Source organism: Ursus arctos, unplaced genomic scaffold (assembly GCF_023065955.2).
Source record: "Ursus arctos isolate Adak ecotype North America unplaced genomic scaffold, UrsArc2.0 scaffold_20, whole genome shotgun sequence".
Lineage (NCBI taxonomy): Eukaryota > Metazoa > Chordata > Mammalia > Carnivora > Ursidae > Ursus > Ursus arctos.
Window position 1 is genome coordinate 37300941 of NW_026622875.1, and position 17825 is coordinate 37318765.

Below are 17825 nucleotides of genomic sequence, written 5' to 3' on the forward strand. Positions count from 1 at the left end.
CTCATTTAATTTTGCTACTTGTCAGCTGTGCTGATAATATGAAGGGAGGCAGAAACTGTTAAAAGGAGGTGATGAAGTATGCCATTTATTTAAATGACAGAGCCCTTTATTAGTGCCTATTTATCATAGATAAATTAAAGTGAATGGTAGGAATAGCTTATAGTCACATTTAAATTGTTAGCAGATTGCTAGGGCATAAGAAAAATATTACAGCAGCTCTTAGATCAATGGATCTGAAAAATTTGGAACTTCTAACAATCATTGCTGCACATATACAGAAACATTTAGGACCCATGTGGAATATTTTTCTTTGATCATTTTTTTCTCCCATTTCTCCCCCACTATTTCAAAGAACATGCTGGCTTCAGACATTCTTCAGTTTAGCTATTGTCAATAAACATTTCGTTCAACCTTCTTTTTTTTTTTTTTATGATATGTTAGTCACCATACAGTACATCATTAGCTTATGATGTAGTGTTCCATGACTCATTATTTGGGTATAAGATCCAGTGCTCATTGTAACACGTGCCCTCCTTAACACCCATCACCGGGCTACCCCATCTCCCCACATCCCTCCCCTCTGAAACCCTCAGATTGTTTCCTGGAGTCCATAGTCTCTCATGGTTCGTCTCCCCCTCTGATTCCCTCCCCCCTTCTATTTTCCCTTCCTTCCCCTAATGTCCTCTGTGCTATTCCTTATGTTCCACATATGACTGAAACCATATAATTGTCTTTCTTTGCTTGACTTATTTCACTTAGCATAATCCCCTCCAGTTCCATCCATGTCAATGCAAATGGTGGGTATTTATCCTTTCTGACTATTCAACCTCTTTCAAACTATAGGTGAGAAGTAAGGATATAAACCAAAGTGGAATAATATTTCTAAAATAAGTTTATCAAAACACTGAGATAACAATCATCACACTGTGATGATTGAGTTTGACTTGCTACCTTACTAAAGGTGAATTGTTCTTCCCTGATCTTTTTTTTTTTTTTTAAAGATTTTATTTATTTATGTGACAGAGATAGAGACAGCCAGCGAGAGAGGGAACACAAGCAGGGGGAGTGGGAGAGGAAGAAGCAGACTCATAGCGGAGGAGCCTGATGTGGGGCTCGATCCCATAACGCCGGGATCACGCCCTGAGCCGAAGGCAGACGCTTAACCACTGTGCCACCCAGGCGCCCCTGTTCTTCCCTGATCTAAAAGGAAACTGATTTGACATAGTATCTATTCCTTGAAATATGCCATAAAATTATGAAAAATTCCCATAAAACTAGATTTTACAAAACCATTGCATATATATAAATAGCTACAGATACAAGATAAAAGCTGATTCAATTTATTTAATTTCCTAATATTAATTGAGGTGGGGGGGACAGCTTTCATATTTTATTATAAAGTTGTTTCAAATTTTACCCTAAGAAGTAGTATTGGTTCTGTCCAATCCTATCACTTGGGGTTTGTCATCCAATATCAAATGTGATATCCTTACTTGTTTTTACTATTATAGTTACAAAAAAGGATATAGGCAACTTTAAAAAACAATGAATCATGGAAAAATACATCAAAAACTACTGATGTACTGTATGGTGACTAACATAAAAAATAAAATAAAAATAAATAAAAATAAAAATGATAAAGTTTGGATGGGGGAGGAAAGAAAAAAATTAACTCTCTATAGATCGAATTATAAACATCTACAAAAGAAGACACTAAGAAGTTACCCTGGGAAAACTAAATATTTTCCATTATACTTAACTTTTCAATAATTGGGAGGGAGTTCTTGGCCAACAAAGCATCATATTTAAAGCAATCAATATGTCAGAGAAATTGTTCACAGTGATGAAACCTTCTGCTTTCTGACATGCCAGTGCAATGATAAGAACTGATTCATGATTCTGGTAATTTGAGGAAGTATTATGCTAAGCATGGTCTTTCAAAATAATCATGAAATGAGCCTGCTTTCAGAAAGACGGATGCACAGCTGCAGGGGCCAATTCCAGACTTTCAGTGAAAGCAAACCTTAAGCAGAAAGAAATCTATAATATCGTATCCTGTTGTCTATAGTCTTTCCTCAAGAGGTGATCCAATTTAACCTTTATTTGAGGTATATTATCTCTGAACATTCAGTATCCTTAGCCTTGGTACTCTAATTGCTTCTTGCATTAAGGTTGCCCTTACCTAGCAGGTTGACCTAATGGAATCATTGTTGCCAATTATACTCTTCCCTTAATATTCTACTTTGTTTGGCAACTTTGTTCTGGTAGAGACTCCCTGATAAGTTTATAACTTCCTGTTTCCAAAGACCCCATTATTAAGCTTCATGCATATTCATACCTTAAGAACAATAGTGTCCTTCTGGGTTATAATAACTCTCCTCCATGTCTGCAAAAGAAGGGGATTCTTCTAGGAGGGAAAGCTTCCTGCTGCAATCCTACTCAATGGTCTTAAAAGTAAAACTATGCTCTTTTCTATCTCTATACACTCACATGGCTCAACTCTGCCCAGAGGATAGAAATAAGGTATTGCTGTAATAGTGTGCAGCTTGGCTTGGGGGGTTACAGAGGGCTTTGTCCCCAGCCCTTTGCCTCTGAACATAACCATCTGGCCATCTCTGTTTTCCATGCCATTTCCTCAACCTAGATTTTCCCTCACAGGTGAAGAGCTGATAATACATTTTACTCTGCCTTTCCAACATTCTGTTTCACTTTTCCCCCTTCAATTCTCCATTCTGTAACCCACAGGACCACCTCTACTGCTACTGTATTGGAAAATAAAATGTCTCATTAATAGACACATTAGTTTCATTCAATGTAATTCAATGTAATTTTCATTCAATGTAATTGACCACCAATTTGGGGGTATAGGTAGCATACAGTACTGGATGAAACAGTTCTATTTAAATAAGCACCCTGATTCTCAAGATCACCCCTGGTGTAGCCAAGTGCTATTTCACCTGAGTGCTACTCTACATACTTACACACATGCATGTGCACACGCACACACACACAAAGAAAAGGAGGTGATGGGAGCACAGTAGTTATGAGATACCCTCTTTTAATAAAACTGTTACAATTCATTGGAATGGACCTGTGCAGGCTTATCTCTCTCCTCCCTGAAAATCGTTTCCTTAGTGGTTTTTACAAAATTAGTGTAACTAAGCCTTGTAGATGATTTTCTATCTCTACCTAAGAATATCGGCTTGTACAAAATCATTTTGTTAGCTGATCATAATAAGACAACCTATATTTTGTAGGTAGGGACACTGGGTTATGTAGTATAGATAAGGAATATAAGATCTGATATTAGAAAAAAGCTAAAACTGTACTACTTTCCAGTTGCTGTACTTTGTATAAGTTTCATATCTCAAAACCTCAGTACTTTCATCTCTAAAACGGGAATAATAATGCTTCTCCATAGGCTTGCTGTAGGACCAAATAAGACAATATTTATATAGTGCCACCTTGCTGTGTACATGTTATAGAATTAATAAATGAGAGTTCTTATTTTATTGCTATTATCAGTATTGTTGTGGATAAGAAGCTATATACTTAATAAAAAATAAAACAATTGCTCTCAGTCAATGAATATGAACATTTTCACTTGTAATACAATCCCAGGGTAGAAGTAAATTATGTTGCCAAATTATATAATAACTAGAAAACCTATTTTTCCAAATCATTGCAGAAAGTTTCACAATTGAAAAAGAAATCCAAATAAATATTAAGCTAGAATGGCTTGGACTTAGCAATCAGAAAATCTGCTAAATATAAACCATGAATGTTTATAATATTATTTTTTCTCTTATTAAAGCTATATGCCAGTATTTTTTTCATTACAAATAATCCAAGGGAAAAAACATGGAAGATAAATAAAATATTCTATTATATTTTTATAAGGGGGAAAATGTACAAACCATAATGTCTCCCTTTAAAGCCCTGAGATTTTATGATGCAACATTACAAGATAATTCCTACTGGGATTGCAGCATAAGATATAGGTTTCAAGTACTTGTTGTTTTATTACATAAAGTTAATAAAGTTACTTTTACAGTGATTTTGCATAAATGTCTTTGCTCCTGTAGTATCTCAAATAACATGATATCTAGGTCAGAAATATTGTTTTAACAATTTGAGGTTTCTGTGCTTTTCATCAATCAGAATCTATTTAAATTAACAAAGCGGAGTGAAGCTTAGTGCTTCCAACAGATAAAAACAAAAAAACAAAAACAAAAACCCTCACACTTCAAATAGGACAAAATGCATAGTCAAAAACAAAGAAGCATGCTAAATGCAATTAAAGAAATGCATTGTTCTTTCAAGTTTTTTTTTAATCTGTCAGAACAAAACGATAACAGAAAATAATTCACAAAGTTATAAAATATCATAGTGTTTCTGATGAAAGAGTCAAAATTTTAATGTTTCTCCTTCCCATCCAGCTGAGAATGCAAGCAACCAAGGCATTAATTTCAACTTGATATATTCAGAGCGCTGGAAACAACTATCTGAGATTCTTACCCTGACCCCAGTTGTAGGAGTTTAAGTACTGAAAGCCCATCAAAGTGATGCAAGGGACTCTGTCACCCATCCTGCTCCCTTGGAGGATAGGCGCTGGCCCTGTGGGCGGCACAGGGAAAGGAGCTTTGAGCCAGTGTGGTTGCCTGGGACAGGGGGAGTCCTAGAAGGCAGATCATTTAACTATTCTAACCCAGAAAAATCAGATAATCTGACCCAGAAAGAGGAAATGACTTGCACCGGGTGGGCATAAGCTCTGCAAAGGGTAGAAGCCTTCTCTATCCTATTGAGTTGGGTTTTATAGAGTCTAGAAGTGTACCTGGCCTATAAAAAGTTTTGGTAACTAGTTATTCAATGAATGAATGAAGAGGAATTTACTTAAGGGATAAGTTTTTTCCTGTTATCAATTTGGTCAATTTCACATGAGCCAAAGGCAGACTACGCAGGTGCCCCCTGAGTAGTATCTGTTATTCAGTAGTCCTAACCTGGCTTAAAAACTCAAAATGGCCACATGGTCCTTTCCCAAGAGATTCCATAGAATTTGTGTGGAAATACTTTAAAATGTTCCCATGCTTTACAAAATGTTAAATCTTGAGCAAATTGGGGTATGCCACTTATAACTCTGTTGCGGCAAACATTTGGGAGAAGTTTATCATCAGTTTGGCTGGTTATCTTCTATCTTTGTGGTAGCATTGGTTCTGTGTATGGTGTGGTGTGTTTGGATATAGGGTAAAAGCAGTGTTCAGGAGGAGGGTGAGCAGTACTAATCTAGTTTTTCAGATTATAATCAATGATCTAGCCATGGTAGTATGTGGAAAAGTAGTTAAGGATAGGGAGGGAAAGAAGTTCCTATCGCTTCTTCTACTCATTTCTTCCTCTCCTTAACCTAAGTTACCCTTATTACCTAAAATTCTGAACACAGTTATCACTTACATTAAACTTTCTGGCCTGAATTTACATTCTGAAAATCTAAAGCAGTCAAAACAGTGAACTCCTCTTCTAAAAACATTTTGTTTTATAATTTGCTGCCCCTGATGGTCAGGTAATTTCTCTATATATCTGCCTTTAACATATAATACAATGAATATGTCAGAGATGTCTTTATGACAGCTTTATGTATTTCTTCTCTTGGTAATTAAAGATATATGCATACCCAAGATTCCAGAAATACACATTAAGAGCAACAAAGTATAAATAAAAATGATGGTTCCAACAATGATGTTGACTCTCAATGAATAACCCATACTCAATGAATTGCAGGCTAAGTGTCCTGTGCAGTTTTAGGGATATAATAAAGGGTATATAAATGCTAGTCATTTGACAATGACAGTCATTGTCACGATGCCTGTCTAATTCTTCTAATTCAATTTTGTACAATAATCCAAAACTTGTAAGTCCATTCGACTTATAAATCAATTTATAATCTTGAGTAAAGAATGAACCAAATATCATTAGCCAGGAAAGAACAAATCAAAATTGGTTAAGTTTAAAGTGTTTTAAATATGAAATACTATTTCCAACCTCTTTCAGCATCTCCTTCATCTACTAAAACCTGCAGTTGGCATCATTATATGTCCAACAAAGTGAAAACATTTTCACAAATGAAAAAAAAAAAAATCCCCAGGGCTCTTTGTAAACACTTGCTTCAGAGAATTCTTAAGTACTTGCTCCACAGTTGGTCCTTCAAAAAAAGAAAAGGAGAAGGATCTCCAATTTCAAAGATTTTGAAGCAACAGAATATTCTGTTTTATGTTCAAAGGTAATTTCCATTCTTATAGACTGTATTTGGAGACTAGCAATATGAGACCATGAAACATCTTTAGAAGGTACTGAACTGAGGAAAATGCATGTGTCCATGTACTGAGCAGATAAAAATAATGTTAGTGCTTATGTTTATTTCCTTTTATCCAGCTATACTTATCCCTTAATAGTTTTCCAGCATAATAAATTCCAAATTTGGCACTAGAATTGGGAAGTGCTATGCCCAGAAGATGAAAAAAAAAAAATTCTGTACTCTGAGAGTTAGCAGAGTTTGAAGTGAAAACATTTTTGACCAAGGGAGACATGGCTTTTAATCACAGCCCTGCAACTTAATAGCTGGGGTAACAATAAAGCAATTGGGCAAAATGTAAATAATAGTGAGTCTGGATAAAGTCTATGTGAGAATTCATTGCACTATTCTTGAAAATTTTCTATCAGTTTGAAATTATATAAAAATATATAAAATATAATTAAAAATATATAAAACTTTGATTCAGGAAAGCTAAAGAGTAATTCAACAAGTATCATTCTCTTTTTTCCTTGTTTTGGAACCTGCTTTTCTAAGTGAATTTTGCTCATCTTATTTAGAATTCAGCAGTAGAAACTGAGGGTTACACTTTGTAGGTCCTTCATATTGAGTAGTACAGTTCTACCTCAATGGATTTGATGAATTCAATAGTTTTATAGCACAGGACTTTAGGTAGAACTATATTACTGACTTGAATGAGTTGAAATACAACCCTGAACACCTGGCACAGCTTCTAAAGCTGGTATTTTATTTGGAAAACAAACTCAATGTGTAACATGAACAGTGGATTGACATTTCAAAGCTAAGGATTTGACCTCACCTTCATGTCTCCTAACAAGTGAGAGAAATGAAAAACTTGAGGAAGTAAAGACACATCTAGAGCTTTCAAGCTTTTCTTGGACTGGATCATATCTACAATGTACAGCACAGGCTTTACTATATTCATTTCCTGATTAATTAAAGTGTCACACATAAATCTATTGGCGTCAACTAACAGGTTTACTTCTGATTTTTTTAGAATAAGTGTGCATGCACATGCATGTGAATATGTGACTTTGTATGTTTGTTGTAGAGCAGAAAACCATGTATATGAATCCAAAAGAACACATATACACAGATAATAATGTTTACAGTATGTGAAAAAATAAGGTCAAATAATTTTGAAAAGTGCCATACATATGTTTTACAAAGAAAATTTACACCTTCCACTTGTAAAAAGCAGTATCTGTGAAAATATAAAATCTTGAAGTACTGTAATGGTCATAATTTTAAGTTTTTAGCTTTGGCATTATTAGTTTCTTTTGACCTATTTCACTGTTGGGCAAGGAAATAATATCCCACCTATTTTACCCAATTTCCTTAAAATTACAAAATGTGAAGCTAATTCACTTCTCCCAAATTTACTGTCTTAAATGTTTCATCTTATTACCATTTAAGTATTTTTTCTAAAAAAATAGGATAAAAAAATTTCAATCCTGGAACTTCCACTTCCAATTTTGTTGAGATTTCTTGTTCTCTGCTAAGAACAAAAAATATCATAATGAAATCTTAATCAGTAGATTTGAAAGCATGAGAGAGCTGCTGAAGTAGCCAGTTTTGAAGGGTCAGATCCTGGAGAGAAGGAAAACTTTATTGAGGTAAGTTAGATTTTCTATTCAGTGGCTTTCTCTTGACATATACCAAGATGCAACTAGGCTGGGTAGAGAAGCTGCTAAGCATCCTAAAATACAAAAAATACTTTTGGTAACCTCACATGTTTGAGGAAACAAGAATTGGAGTTCTGTACAACAAGGCATCTAGGACTTGATTGACCAAAATTCCACTGATGAATAAGGTTCATATAAGTGAGACTGGCACTCAAGGCCTGTTGTCTCATTGAGTCATTATCTGATTAAGCTACACAGGAAAAGATGTAAGAGGGCCAAGCAGAAAGTTGTGCAAAGCAACCAAATATGATCAAAGAGTAGTGTGGTCTCAGCATTCCCACAATGCTCAGGAGATCAAAATTGAAGACCTCCAAAATGGAGTGGCACTAGTAAACACTCCAGGCTCTATATGGGATCCCTGGAGGGATATACCATGGGGGTAAACCAGAGGTAGACTGAACCGTGCCAAGACTGCAAACTAGTATCAAGTTAGTTCAAGGTCTAACTGGGTTTAGGTAATATGTCTCTTTTGGCCTTCCAGAGGATAGGGTAAATCATCACTAAAATTCTTCACACATAATATTAACAGTGAAACTAAAATTTCTTAGGATATTAAGAAATAAGATGAAAAGAAAAAACAGGCAATACTAAGTGACACAAATAATACAGTCATGAAATTTTAAAATAACTGTGATTAATATTTTTAAGTGAATAGATGACCAGGTACAGAATTTTCACATAAAATAAGAAAAGAATCAAATGGAAATTTTTTTTTAATTGGAAAATACTATAACTGACAGCATAGCTTGATAGATGGGACAAAGCTGAAGAAAGATGAATGAACTGGAAGACAATACACAACATTTAGACAACAATACACAACATTTAGACAACAATACAGAGGGCAAAATAGATGGAAAGTACAGAGAAGAGCACATGAAACATATTATATAATAGATGAGCCCAAAAACATGTACTACTTTGATCATATCTGTATTAGTTATAACTCCAAACTTTTCATCAACAGTAGAATGAATAACTACGTGTTGGTATGTTCATGTAATGGAAAACTACTTAGTGTTGAAAAGTGAACCACTGCTAACAAAAAACACTGAATCTTTCAAACATAGTATTATACAAAAGAAGCCATATACAAGAGTACATGCTGCATGATGCCATTTACATATAATTCAAAAATGGGTAAAATCATTGTTATTATTATCAGAGGGGCTGCTGGGGATGCTAATATTCTACTTTTTGACTCCATGGTGGTTATGCAAATGTATTTGCTTTGTGAAAACCCACTGAATTGTACACTTGCGATTTGCATGATTTTGTGTATGTGTGCCAAGCTTCAATTAAAAAATATTCTAAACTATTTAAGCCTATGTATATTAAAGTTAAAATTAAAATTAAATTTCTGAGGTTTAAGATGAATCACTTTCATTCTCTCACAGCTAGGAAAGTATCATTGGACACTGATTGTATTTGACTTTCAAGGAATGTGAAGAATTAATCAGGAGAAAGGACATCAAAAAATGAAAAAAAAAAAATAGGAGGTGGGGTGGAGGATGTATATCTGTGAGACTACTCAGTAGCTCTGTATGTCCTTAAAGAAATAAGCAGAATGGAGCCTGCTGTAGACCACGTAAACTGTCCCAGCAATTCTTTCTCCTTTGGCAGTCTAGGGAGAGTTGATGTAGCCAAAGGCAAGAATCAGAAATACCAGATATTAACAATAACAATAGTACAGAATTTATACACAAATAATCAAAATGTTAATAGTACACTTATCTTGATGAACACTGAGTAAAACACGGGATTGTTAAATCACGATATTATACACCTGAAACTAATACAACACTATATATTAACTACACTGGAATTAAAATAAAAAAAAAAGTATTTCCAAATAACAAATTATTTTTTTTCTCTGTATTTTGTTGTTGTTGTTGTTACTTGTTTGTTTATTTGCTTTTCACAACTTCTAGACATAAAATGTCCCAAACTTATTTGGAGCCTCTTTCACTGTTTTACACCTTTTGATTAGGTTTTCTTGATTCTAGATGCTGAGTTCCTTTGATTGCTGTTTCTTATTTAGTTATGTACCTATATTTCCTAATCAATCATCTATCAAAGAGGAAGTACTAAACATATGTGCGGTATTTCTTACTAGCATAATCTAAACCTAGGATTTAAATTAGGGCTAATACTGTAGTATTTTAGATATGGTACATAGTTTGCATTTTTTTTTTCCTAGAAAGAAAATAACTCAGGAACTATGGCATCATTGGCAAACATATTTAGAATGTATTTGTCCTGTTGTGATTTAAAATCTTGCTAAATTTTCTCTGAGATTAGAGGTTTTGCCTGTGATCTGACACGTATGTTTATGATCAGCTTTCTCATTTGTCTCCAGACTAGACTGGATGTTAGTAAAAATTTCCATACACCTTTTTATCCTATTACTGCTTTGTGAGTACAAGGCATTCCCACTAATTATGTCTCTAGATGGCTCCCCGCAAATGTAATCAGGAAGAAAATCACAAATTGGCAAATTAACACTTTAAAAAGTCTTCCTGGGGAGTGAGGCTAGATGGCATGTGAAAGCTACCTTAACAAGTTCAGTATTACCACAAATGTTTCCTACACAACAGAGTTCAATTCTATAAAAAAAAAAAAAAAAAAAAAAAAAAAAAACCTAAAAGAATTTAAAATGTATGAAGAAACAAAATGTATTTGCTTCATGTTAATGTCAAAATCATAACTTTAGGTTTTAAAAAGTTATTTGCTTTGGATACAGCTTCCAAGAACCCCGCTTCCCCAGCTCCAGTAGTTTGCCAATGGACATGATGAGATAGAAAACAGTGGAAAGTAGTTGTGACTGTCTCTAGTACCTGCCAATCTTCTTTTTCAATTGCCACTTTGACCAAATGATACTTAGTTGATGATTTATTTGCTTGAAAAATTTTCTGGGCTAGGTCCAAACATTACAATAAAGGTGAGCAGGAAGTATTTTGCCACTGTTCCGTATAACTGCACCAAACAGGAGAGAGAAAAAAAAAATCTATGCTATCCTACTATGTACAATTAATTCTATACATCACTATTAATCATAATAATATAATATCTTTACTATCAAATAAAACCTTAGAGGCAATCTTACCACAGAGATAAGGAACATCGAGGTCTAGAGATTGAGCTTCTTACCTTAACTCTTGAGAGTTAATTAGTAACTCAGCTGAGCCACAATTTAACTACTCTGGCCAGCAATAAGGAGGTTTTCCTATAATAAACTTTTGGGGTAGGTCTTTCCAAAATGTGTGATTTTAAGGTTTAAAATAAACAGGGAAGTAAGAAAACTCTTGCCCCAGTCCAGTAAAACCTTTGCTTTCTAGCATGGAAAGTTCAATAATAATTGTTTCTTAGGCTCCTGAAATAACTACTATTTTTAGACGTTCCACCTCAGCAGATACACAGGGAAGAAAAAGAGTAAAATCTGCAGGAAGATTCAAGATGAAGAGGAGATAAGTAGTCAGAGAAACAGAGCACCACGGTGGAAAAATACATATCAAAAGCTTAGAACAAAGAAACTTCTTATTAAAAATACTGGATGAGTGTCAGTCATATATGTTTACATGCAGAGTAACTACTGTCATTATGGTGGTTCAAAAATAGGTTCATAAATTCTTTGATAAACCTCTCTTCAAAAGGCAGAATATAATTATGTAATTCCTCTCTTCTTGATTTTGCACTAAACTTAGGGATTCACTTCTAACAAATAAAATATGTTAGAAATGATGGTGCCTGACTTCCAAGACAAGTCACAAAAGGCCTTGTGACTCCCCTTCTTTCTCTTGGATCTCTGACTAGGTTCAGCCAGCTGCCATACTGTGGGGACAGTAAAAAGCCTTATAGAGAGGCCACTGTGGCAAGAAACTATGCCCTCTGCCAACAACTGATACTAACTTGCTACCATGTAAGTCACCTTGGAAATGGATCCACCAGCCCTGGTTAAGCCTTCGATAACCACAGCCCAGGCCAGCATTTTGAGCCCAGGCCAGTATTTTGACTGTAATCTCACAAGAGATCCTGAACTAAAACCAGGCAACTAAGCCCCATTCCTGACTCATAGAAACTGCAACATGATAAATCTTTATTGTTTTAAACCATTAAATTTGGGAGTAATTTGTTACAGTGAAATAGATAACTAATAATGTTGTCATGCTGAAGTGAAAAGTAGCATCACAGAACTCCTAAAACACCACTATTGGAGTAAGCCATATGAAATCACTGTTTCTGTAGGCCGTAGATCAGCCATATGGTTCAACCTACTGGACAGGAGCTCTACCAACTTGTTTCATTCCTGATTTGGACTGGACTTCAGTCTCTCAGGACACACTATTCAATGTGTTTGTCATTTTCTAAATTATAATCACATGGCAAAATAGTCAGGACTTTCTGGCACAATGTTCTGATGCAAGAGTTGGAAACCAATTATTTGTGGATTACCTCTTAGTTTAGACATGTAAAAGATAATTATTAGCAAATGATGATCATTTTCTCTTGCAAAAGGTATTTTGGGTTTTAAACTTGGAACAAATATTTGAATAAATGATAAAATATGCTTCAAATATCTTACACAATCGTAAGTACCAAAAGTCATTGTCTTCTGATCCTTAGAGGCACTGGTTGTTCTTAGGGCAACATGTTTTCTTTGCATTAAAACACACAAACACACACAGTCTCTAAGTACGTAATTATCTTTGAGTGCTCTCCTCATTTTAATCCCATTAAGATGCCTCGGCTAACCCAGGTAACACAAAATTAGCCTTTTGATAACTTACTATCTTTTTTGACACAACCTTTGCCATTTACTCATTTCTATTTACAGAATATATCAAGCTGTTGAATGAGAATTTATTTCTACTTCTAGTCTCCCTAGAGCTTTCACATGTATTCTTGATTTAATGCAAAGCTTTATATGTAACCTTTCCAGCACCAAATCACAATAATTTCTCACTTATCTTTTTCATTTTCAGCTTTAATTGAAGTCAAATCTTAAATGGGAAGTTATAAAAATTGACATATTTTACCCTGACTCCAGATGTGAAATTCTGCTATTATTTTAAAAAGCTTTCTTCAATTACCTTTCTTAAGAGTTTGTAGGGATGTGTCATATATGAACAACTGTCAAGGGGTTCTTATTTTCTTCAAAAAAAAAAAGAATCCTTGACCTAAAATTCCATGATTGCTAATGAAATTACCCTGTCGTCTTTGGGATCTATTGACAGAGGAACAGATATGGTTCTTCTCATAATTCTATCTAGCAAAGGTTTGGTCAACACTAGTGATTAATCAGAAGCAACAAGGAAATTTTCAGAAATTGAAAATTAGAAATCATGATTCATTTTGTATATTACCAGAGCATGAACTTACCTAACGTCCTAGTAAGAGCTGATAATGTTAACTGTGCCTTTTTCTGGATAATAAGATTAGAATTGATCTTCATTTCCTTTCTGTTTATTTACATTCCTTAGCATTAATTTTAAGAATTAATGTGTATTCCTAATCTATTCTATTATATAAATAGCCAATTATTAGTGATCATATTTATACTTAATATAAAATTTATGTACTATAAATGATATCTTAGTGTACACATAGTAACTCTGTTTGGCACACTGATACTAGAAGTAATATATAAAGTTACCAACTGACTCAAATGTTATTGAGTCTTTTTCTTATTTTATTCTTATAGAGCTCAGTCTATCTCTACATCCTCTAACAGAAAGATTATGAGCTGAAACACCTATTGCTACCCACTTGGGGAAATTCTGAGCTTCTTAAACCACTGGCAAATAATGTGTACAGCTTGGACTTCCTTTGACAACAGAATACTACATTAAAGGACAACAAATCTTCTGGCAATAACCCAAATTTAACAGGTTGCTGTAGCAAATTTATCTTTCTAAACAACCAGTGCGTGATCTCACAATAGTATCAACAGTGCACTGTACTGAGAATTAGAATGCTTATATTAAAGCTGCTAATTTGCAGTGGGTTTTGTGGAGGTATAATTTTCCATTTAAAATGTAAACTTCTCTGTACAAAAACACTTGAATCATTATGAAAATGTAAGTAAATCCTTTGCAAAAAGTAGTTATGGTGAGGGAGACTTTCTTTTGCCTTCAGTATTTTATGAGTGTATTTGGTTCCATAAGCAAACTAATTAAAATGTTGCGAGACACACTGAAATGCTGGCATTTTAGATGGAAAGCAGTTGTACTCCTGGCAAAGACTGTTTCATGTTTCTAAGGAATTCTGAAATTGTAGTTATAAACTATTCAGTCAAGCAAACTGAAAACAAGAGCCAAAATCATACTCTCAGCTTTGAGCTCTGTAGCCACATGCCACCACAAAGCCGTGAATTTTCTAAGTATAAAACAGAACAAAAAACACATTTGTTTTGTTAGAAAACATTTGGGAAAAGGGTAGATAAAAGACTGTAGTATTTATACAGTTAAAATAAGGAAAAAATAATTTGGAAGTCATATAATTGTTTTAGTTTGATTATTTCCATGATTTAAAAATGATTAGCCAAATGGCTGGCAAATAATGTTTCCACCACAAACGGGAATGCTCCAGCATAAAAGCTAATAAGATGGAGAAATGTATTATGATACAGTCTCAAGAGTAGATACTTTACCTGAGAGCTCTGGATGTATATGGAGTGGTTATCAGTCTGCATGCAACAGACTGCGTTTGCAATTTGAAATATCCATCTTCTTCACTTTGGCCAGTCCTACTTTGGACAAGATTTATTGAGTTGCTACTTTGTACCAATCACAGTGGTAGGAAGGGGAGTTTCAGTACTAGGAAGTCTAGTATGGAGTCTGTCTGCATGGATTTACAGTGCCATCCCTTAAGAAGGCAGTTTAGCATATTAGTGAGTTATGGACTCTGAGGCCAGACCACATGGGCTTAAATCCCACTTGCCCACTAATTATCTGTGTGATATTGGACAAATTAACTAACCTGTCCAATGTGTTCATCTGTGGAATAAGAATTATAACAATTCTACCTCATGTAGTTGCTATGAAAATTAAATGAGTTAGCCTACGTATAAATGTGTAATTCCTGGCAGTCAGTATTATATAGGTTATTTGCTATTATCCTATCTCCACTCCAACTCAGCAGTGCTATAAATATTGCCTACTAGATAACATAATAGCTAATTTTACAGAAGGTAGGTATCCAGTAATAGCCAAAGATCAGAAAAAGCCTCTAGAAGGCATAGCTGGGCATCTGAAGCCTTTACTATTTGCTCTGCATGCAAAATATAAGGATACAGTAGGGCTGTTACCCAAACAAGCTCATGGTAAATATGATAGAAGGCATACAAATAACATCTAAGAGCATCTAAGAGCACCATTTTTATGAAATAGAAGAAAAACAGAAGTTTAAAATTATATATCATCATCGTCCATCACAGTACCATTATTCAGTCCTTACCCCTTCTAGATGCCAGGCACTAAACAAACTCTTTAAATGCTTTCCCAATGAACCCTGAAAGCAACCTCGTAGAACAAGCACTATTTTTTTTTTTTTTTAGCCCATCTTACAAGTCAAGGGGCTGAAGCTCAGAGAACTTCGTTAAGTTTTTCCAGGCTACACAGATAGTGATGAAGATTTGGCAAGAACTCAGGTCTCTCTGAGTCTAAAGTGTACATTATTATACTCTATTGCAATCCTTATCACATTATTAGCATGTTGCCATGTCATTAAATGTTCTACACAAACATGTTTTCTAACGGCTGCAAAGTGTCCTAGTGTATGTCTACACCATTATTTATTTACCCCTTTCTGCCCTGTCAAATATTTAGGTTGTTTCTAGTCCCTTAGCTATTGTATATTATTTACAATACAAATATGCATGTGTAAGTTTTTATATACATATCTGATTAGTTTCTTCGTACAGATTCCAAGAAGTGAAGTCACAATGCTAAAGGATGTGAACATTTATATAACCCTTAATATAAATTGTCAATTGCCCCACCAGCAATGTGATAGCAATTAGCTCTCCCTTCCATAATTTTGGAGGTTGCTCATTTCACTGCGTCCTTGCCAATCCTGAATGTTAGCAATACATCTTTTTCTAAAAGTTTCTTATCAATGAGTCAGATTTCTAAGTCTCCTACTGATTTAATTTGTATTTTGATTTCCACTGAGTGCTTGGAGAGAAAAGTACCATTTATTGAAAACATAACATGTGGACAATACTTCAACATTCATTCATATCTATCTTTACCCCTCATTCTTCTCCTTGCATTCGATCTTTGCTTTTCCCATCACAGAATTTTCTAATAGTCCAAATCCCAATTTATTGTCACAATGTGTGAGAAGTTTTCACAACATTTCTAGACAAAGTTTGTTACATTCTCTGACCTATGCACGTGCCTTATGCTATCATTTATTACATTATAGTGAAATTGTGATTTACTTCTCTCTTGTCTCTTCCAGATTATGAGCTAATGAAGAACGCATGATCTTATGACTTACTAGATCCCCAGGACTTAACAGATAGTAAAAATTTCTTAATCAAATTAAACTAGCACTTGCCACAAAAGCACACTGACTCTGGATTTCAACTGAATTTTCATTGTTTCCTTAAATTATGGGTTTACTCATCAATCAGTAATGTACTTGATTACTTGCTATGGGACAGTATAAAAACTGAATAAAAACATGTAGTGAAATTACCTTGTTCTAAAAGAATTTGTTCTGTGAAAAAGTAAAAATCAGCCTTGCTGATTGGTTGGAGTTAAGGACTTAGAAATCATAGCAATGTCTGCTCTCTATCTTTTACTTACAATGCACACTTACTGTATGCCAGACTCTTTGCAGGACTGTGTGTGTGTGTGTGTGTGTGTGTGTGTGTAAATATGTATACACACATATACAGATATACAGTACATATATAATTTCATTTAATTCTTAAACAGTCATGTGGCTTAGCTGCTATAATTTTCATTTAATAAACAAGAACGCTGTTAGATATATTAGCTAACAGTTTCAAGGTAAAAAACTAATGGTAGAGCCATATTTGAATATTAGTCAGAATGACTCCACAGATTGTGCTTCTGCCTTCCAATAATATAATGAAATTAAAGAACTTAATGAGAATACTGATAGAAAACAGGAGGTGCAAGGATGTTGGTCATGTCCAATTGTTTCTCTTTATTTTGAAGAACTATACACACAAAGTATTGGAATCAAACTAGCAATGTTAAATATTCTCATTTCATATGCTTAGACTGTATTACAGCTTGTTCTTGTAAAGTTCAGATATTGCAGGAAGAAGAAAAAACAACTTTGTCTTGTTTTAGGTGTCTTTTCAGATGGATGCAACAACAGTTAAGATATCAAGTAAACTGCACAGAAATTGTCAGTGAATGTCTCAGAAAATATCTTTGCTCTGTAGCATTTTAATGCAGTGTAATGCCCTTGGTTTTTTATTGATAAAAAACAACAAACTCACAAGGGTAATGCTATAACTCATTGAGCCTGACTGATGTGTACGGTTGGACTTCTACATTGCTAAAATAAAACCCAGAATGAGTATGTTTGTTAATAGCAGATAGGACTTAAGAGGTATGGTAAGGTCGTTTAAAAACTAAACCTAGGGTACCCAGGGAACCAAGTTACATCATTCTTTTTCAAGGGACACATATTACAAAATAAATTCTTTGTCAAGGGGTACACACTGCAAAAGAAATCCTTTTTCAAGGAGAGTACATCACAAAATAAAGTTTCTGCTGTTATATAATTGTACAAATTAGTGCAAGAACTCTCCAGAGCTTACAAGTGAGAGG

General features: G+C 34.4%; 1 protein-coding gene across 1 annotated transcript in view; it reads right to left on the reverse strand.

Moving 5' to 3' along the window:
* The window catches only part of ZNF385D (zinc finger protein 385D), an 855124-nt gene that overhangs the window by 501659 nt on the left and 335640 nt on the right, over positions 1 to 17825 (reverse strand). The window lies entirely within an intron of this gene.